Genomic DNA, 6,000 nt, shown 5'->3' on the forward strand with positions numbered 1-6,000 from the left:
ATTGTCAGGTGTAACCATCTGTTGGTTTCAACTCCTTATTTTCTGATAGCTCTCAAAATCTACTGGCATGAGGCAATCTGCTTCAAGTTCACAAGGACATAGGATTTTATGGTCAAAGGTCCCTGAAGGAGGCTATGTGAGTCAATATTTTCATCAAACCATCTTCATAAAGGCATAACCTAAACCAACAGATAATGACCCCTAATAACTACACGAAGCTATAAATGAGCTCACGTGTATGAGTGTTTATTTTTAGGTAGTTTTCCCCCTGTGTAGGCATCAGTCTAAGGCAGCATTTAATTGTGATTTACAAGAGGCATACACTAAGGGGAAAGACTGTCTATACTAAGGCAAAGGACGAAGGAGTCAGAGCCAGGTGGGCTGTCATGCTGCTTTACACAGGCCCCTCTGCTCCCTTCGGGAGGTTCGTCTGGATCGCTGCTCAGAGCAGTGAAAGATGCAATGCTTTCCATGAGGCTCGCTGGAGAAAGTTGGGGCTTCTCTAACTTTGCAGGGCACACCCTCACAGAACAGCCCCTTCCTTGATCTGTTAGGAGTTGGAATGTCATATTACACAATAACTATGCTATATTTAATTCAAAGATTCTGTTGAAGACACTGTCAAAACAGCAGGTACAAGGGCTGCAGGAGCCTTTATTATCCATCACAGATTGGCAGCCTGATGTGTAGAGACCAGGGCTGATAGGATATTCAATCCCCAACTTCATCTTCCTATTCCCCTCGAACAGCATGAATTAGTCAGCTCTGCTGCTGTAACAAACAACCCCCCAGATCTCAGAACTACAAAGGCTTTTCCTGTGACCTGGAATGAAGAAGACATTGCATTAAAACTGGCCTCATGTCTTCTTCATTCCAGATCCAGGCTGGAAGAGCAGTGCATTTTTGGACATGCAATTCTTACGGCAACGAGAAAAGAACAACAGAGCTGGTGGAAACACGCAACGGCTCTGTCGTAGTTACTTTAGGCTGCTACATCAAAAACACCACGGTGCCTTTGTTACAGATGGCTTAAACCACAGGCTTTACTTTGTCCCAGTTCTGGAGGCTGGTAAGTCCAAGATCAAGGAACCTGCAGATTCAGTGTCTGGAGTGGAGCTGTTTTCTGGTTTGCAGACAGCTGTCTCCTCACTGTATCCTCACATGTCTGAGAGAGAGAGATCATCTCTCTCATGCCACCTCTTATGTAAGGGCACTGATCCCATGCATGAGGGCTCTGCCCCCATGACCTACTTACCTCTCAAAGGCCCTACTTCCAAATACCATCATGTTGTGGGTTAGGGCTTCAACATGTGAACTTTGGGTGGAATATTGAGTCCATTGCAGGCCTGTATGCAAAGCTTCTGCACAGATGAAGCAGAATTGAGGTCACCCACATACCACCGACCAAAGTACTCACATGCCCAAACCTCACATCAAAGGTGGAGAAATTGCACAGTCCCCCTCAGGAGGCACAGTCATGTGATGTTTTGTCTAGGAACGATAACAGTTGACCACACCACACTCCTCGCTACTGCCCCTACCTGACTCTCCAGCCTATTTCTTCATCTCAAGGAGGCCAGCTGCAGTATTCCTTGAAAGAAGACCACATAGGAAGTGAGGATGCAGGAGCTGTTGTTTCTACTCTTCCCTGTTTTGTTCTGATCAGCCTCTGCGTGCGGAAGGCAGCGTGGGTTGGAAAGGAGATGAGGTGGAAGACAAATGAGAGCACTGAGACCTTTCTCATTAACTGAAGGGGTCACTAGGGTAGTGCCCCTGGGGCAAGAGACAGGGTGACCTTTCGGTGCGTCCTAGAGGTCTGTTCCTGAGAGCATGTAATTAAGCCCACTCCGCCAAGCCATCACCCTCTTCAATTAATATTTACTGAGCACCCACCGAGACACTGGCCCTGGACTCAGAACTATAAACTCTCTTGGGCTGGGAAAGGCTCTGACTCATTTGCACATTAAAAAGCACACAGCCAGTGGAAGCCCACCTTTTTCCCTTCCCAGTCACCCTGGGAGAGAACTCAGGCTTCTCCATTCATGTGTGGAAACCCAATTAAACGCCATAAACAAAGGAAACTTCTTACATTGTAATTTTCCCCCCTCTCCCCTTGCTTTCTTCCCAGTCGGATTTATTGCTCAAGAATTGCCTCCTTTCAGCATCATCCCCTATTACTCAGAGAGATAAAAGCCATAAAGGGAAGGGAACTACCTCAGTTCTCCTTGCCCGTTTTGAAACGAAGCAGCGCCTTCACAAGGGGAGTTGACAGCTGTTGCCTGAGACTGTCCTGCACCAGGGCGGTGCCCCTGCTTGGAATGCAAACTGCAGCCCTCCGTGCCTGGGCTGGGCCTGGCGGCAGCTTGAGCACAGGGCAGATCTGCCTGGGCTCAGAAAAGAGGTTGTGCAGTTTTGAAGAAGATGCATGCTCTTCACGTGGTTGGCTTGCAAAGCAGCAACACTTGGGGCTTTTTTCCTTCTTAGCCTATCACAACAGTTAGAGTAAATAGTGTAACTTAAGACAGGGCAATTCTATCAATTCCATGCACTATTTAGTCCACATAACTGGATGAAACAAGTTAGCATCCCATGTAAAAGGCATTTCACTTTTGCACGTATGGTATAATATTTAGGAGCAAACAACATATGTCTCCATGCTTATAAAGAACAGTGTTATGTTTGCAAAACAGACCCTAAATGTAGAACATCTATAACGGGGATAACATATAGGGTTTCCACTGGTTGAAATGGTCTTAAATATTTCAACCCACAAGATTTTTATAAGACATGTTTTCTCCTTCTCTGTGAATACCGAGGAGCGTTGTCTTTACCTTCTCCAGACCCGAGTTCTTGGCTCAGTCATTCCTCCATGACCTTGAGCATCTCAACTAGTCCGAGCTCCTGTTTCTTCACCTGCAAAATGAGGTTGTGGAGCTGGATCAGAGTTTCGCTAGATCTATTCTGGGAAACACTGTTTCTGAGGAAATTAATGGAGACACCATTTTTAAAAGGGAGACCCATGATCAAATAAGTTTAGAAATCGTGACATTACACAAAATTAAACACACTTCTTTCTCAGGGCCTTAGTGTTCTAATAGCATTCATTGCAATTCTGTGAGAGGGAGACAGAGCATGCATTGTTTCCCTAAGTTTTTTTAACTAGAAAACTTTTTCTTGCAGATCATTTCTGAGAATCAGTCTAAATATAGGCTTTGAAGACCCTTCGACTTGTGATTAAACTGCCTGTTTATTCTGCCTAACTTTCCAGTTTCTCTCATCTGTCAGGAAAAGAAGCACCTAGGCTTTCTGACTCATTTGCACAGTGAAAGTCCGTGTGTGCTTTATTGTTTTCCCCCCGGCAATTTACTTCGAAAATTTTCAAACCCACAGAAAGTTGAAAGAATAGTACAATAAGTATACATTCTTCAGTTAGATCCCACAATTGTTACCATTCTGCTCTAATTTCTCCTCCTCTCTCTCCCCACACACATATACACATACATATGTACATTTTATGTATTGTATGTCTAATTTTACTGCTGAGCTATTTGAAAACAAATTGCAGATATCATGATATTTTACCCCTAAATACTTCAAGATAGACCTCCTGAGATCTAGAACTTCTCCTGCATAACCTTAGAATCATTACTATACAAAGAATCTTAATATTGATTAATATCATCTAATGTATGCCTCACATTTAAATTTTTCTAATTTGACCCCAAAGTGTCCTTTATAATTTTTTAACATCTGGGATCCATTCAGGGTTCACACGTTTTATTTGGTTATGTCTCCTTGCTTCTTTTATCTAGAACCATCTACCTAATTGGTTTGTCCTTTACAAAATTCACTTTAATAAAATGTTTCATTATATTTTTTCATTACCATTTAACCCCCTTATACACTGCCCCCCCAGCAATCACCCCACTGTTGCCTGTGTCTGTGAGTCCTTCTTCCTTTTGGTTCCATCCTCCACCTGCCAACCTCATCCCCGTTAACTGTCATCTGTTCTCTATGAATGAGTCTGTCTCTGGTTGGCTTGTTAGTTCAGTTTGTTCATTCGATTCCACATATGAGTGAGATCATATGGTATTTGCCTTTCTCTGACTGGTTTGGTTCACCTAGCAAAATAATCTCCAGGTCCATCCATGCTGTTGCAAAGGGTATAATTTTCTTCTTTTTTATGGCTGAGGAGCACTCCATTATGTAAATGTCCCGTAGTTGTTTCATCCGCTCATCTACTGGTGGACACTTGGGCTGCTTCCACACCTTGGAGATTGTAAATAATGCTGCAGTGAGCATAGGGGTGCTTACGTTCCTTTTGAATTAGTGTTTGGGGTTCCTTTGGATATATTCCCAGAAGTGGGATTGCTGGGTCAGGTGTGAGATCCATCTTTAATTTTTTGAGGAATCTCCATACTGCTCTCCACAGTGGCTGCACCAGTCTGCATTCCCACCAACAGTGCGTGAGAGTTCCCCTTTCTCCACATCCCCGCCAGCATTTGTTTTTTTATTTACTGATGGCAGCCATTCTGACAGGTGTGAGGTGATATCGCATTGTGGTTTTAATTTTGTAGCATGTCTAAGATTTTAAATTTGTGTGATTGTTTCCTCATAATTAGATTCATTTTAAATATTTTTGACAAAATATCAATAGGTGATACTGTTGTACATTTCAGTGTGCACCATATGAGGACGTAATGTCATTCTGTCTCACCACTGGTGATGTTTTGAATAATAGCTTGGTTACAATACTACTCGTTCATTCCTCTCTAATAAGGTGTCTTCTCCCCTCAGTAATTAATATGTGATCTGGTGGTTGGTACTTGCAGACTTGTGAATAACTTCTTTCCCAATGACCCTTCACCCAGTGGCTTGAGCAATCACGGATGACTCTCGCCTGGACCAAACATTATACTGGGATCGCAAGACAGTGATCGTTAGTATCCTACCATCTTCTACTTTGTCAGCTGCTCTCTTATAAAGAATCTCCCTCTCCCTCTCATTTCCATCTCAATCCCTCTGAAAACCATAGATTCTTCTTTTCATTCAATGTTTGATAATCAATTATTATGGTTCATCCCTTTAACATTTATATGGAGACTACCCTGTGCCTGGTACTAGAGTGAGATCATCCGAATGCTAATCACAGTCTTCTCCACTTTTCCCCACAGTTCCTAAGAGAACCATCCGTGCAACATGGACAACTAGTCCAAATCCTTGTCAAGGGAGGGGGAACCGACGATGGAGACGGCAGTGGAGGGAGATCTCCAAATCACAGTTGTTACTCCCCTTTTGTAAACCTTGGCCAGGTGACTGCGGTTCCAACAACCATGAACTGGCCACCGAGATCAATCATCACACTGAGAAAAAAACAGTCACCACCGCTGTGGAGCTCTGCTGGACCTGCCCTTGAAGGCAGGCAGTTCCAGCACCAAGGACTTGGGCCCAACGCATAACTTCTGTTCCCAGTCATTTAATGATGACCTGAGTCAGTGGGGACACTGGGGTAACTATGTCCGCGTCTTTAACGTATGACAGGTTATTAAGCACATATTCAGGCACCGAAGGCCTGGGCAATGCAGGAGCCCCAGAGCACCTCCCTGGGCAAACACAGGCCACAGGCACCACACGGGCAGCATCCTCACCTCTCTGGCAGGATCTGAACCATGGGTTCCAAATACTTAATCACCAAACGAATTGGAAAACAGTGTTCAGTGGAAAGATAGAGGACCCTCTGTTCATGGGAAAGGACAGCCTGGCCCATTCCGGTCGAGTTGTCCAGTGGAAGGAGGGTTCTGAGCTTTGTATACGAGGGAAGACCTTTTTCTGTGCAGCAAGCCTGGGTGCCCAGGACCCAGCTGGCTGTCAGAGGACGTACAATCTTCTGGACTTGACCTTGCCTCATCTGTGGGAGGGCCCCTGCTCTCTGGGAAGCCTAGAAGCAGCTCCTCCAGCCCTAGAAGAATACAGTCTGTGTTCTCCGTGGGGAGGGGCAGG

The sequence above is a fragment of the Sturnira hondurensis genome, unplaced genomic scaffold (assembly GCF_014824575.4).
Source record: "Sturnira hondurensis isolate 20B ecotype Veracruz unplaced genomic scaffold, ASM1482457v3 Scaffold0010128, whole genome shotgun sequence".
NCBI lineage: Eukaryota > Metazoa > Chordata > Mammalia > Chiroptera > Phyllostomidae > Sturnira > Sturnira hondurensis.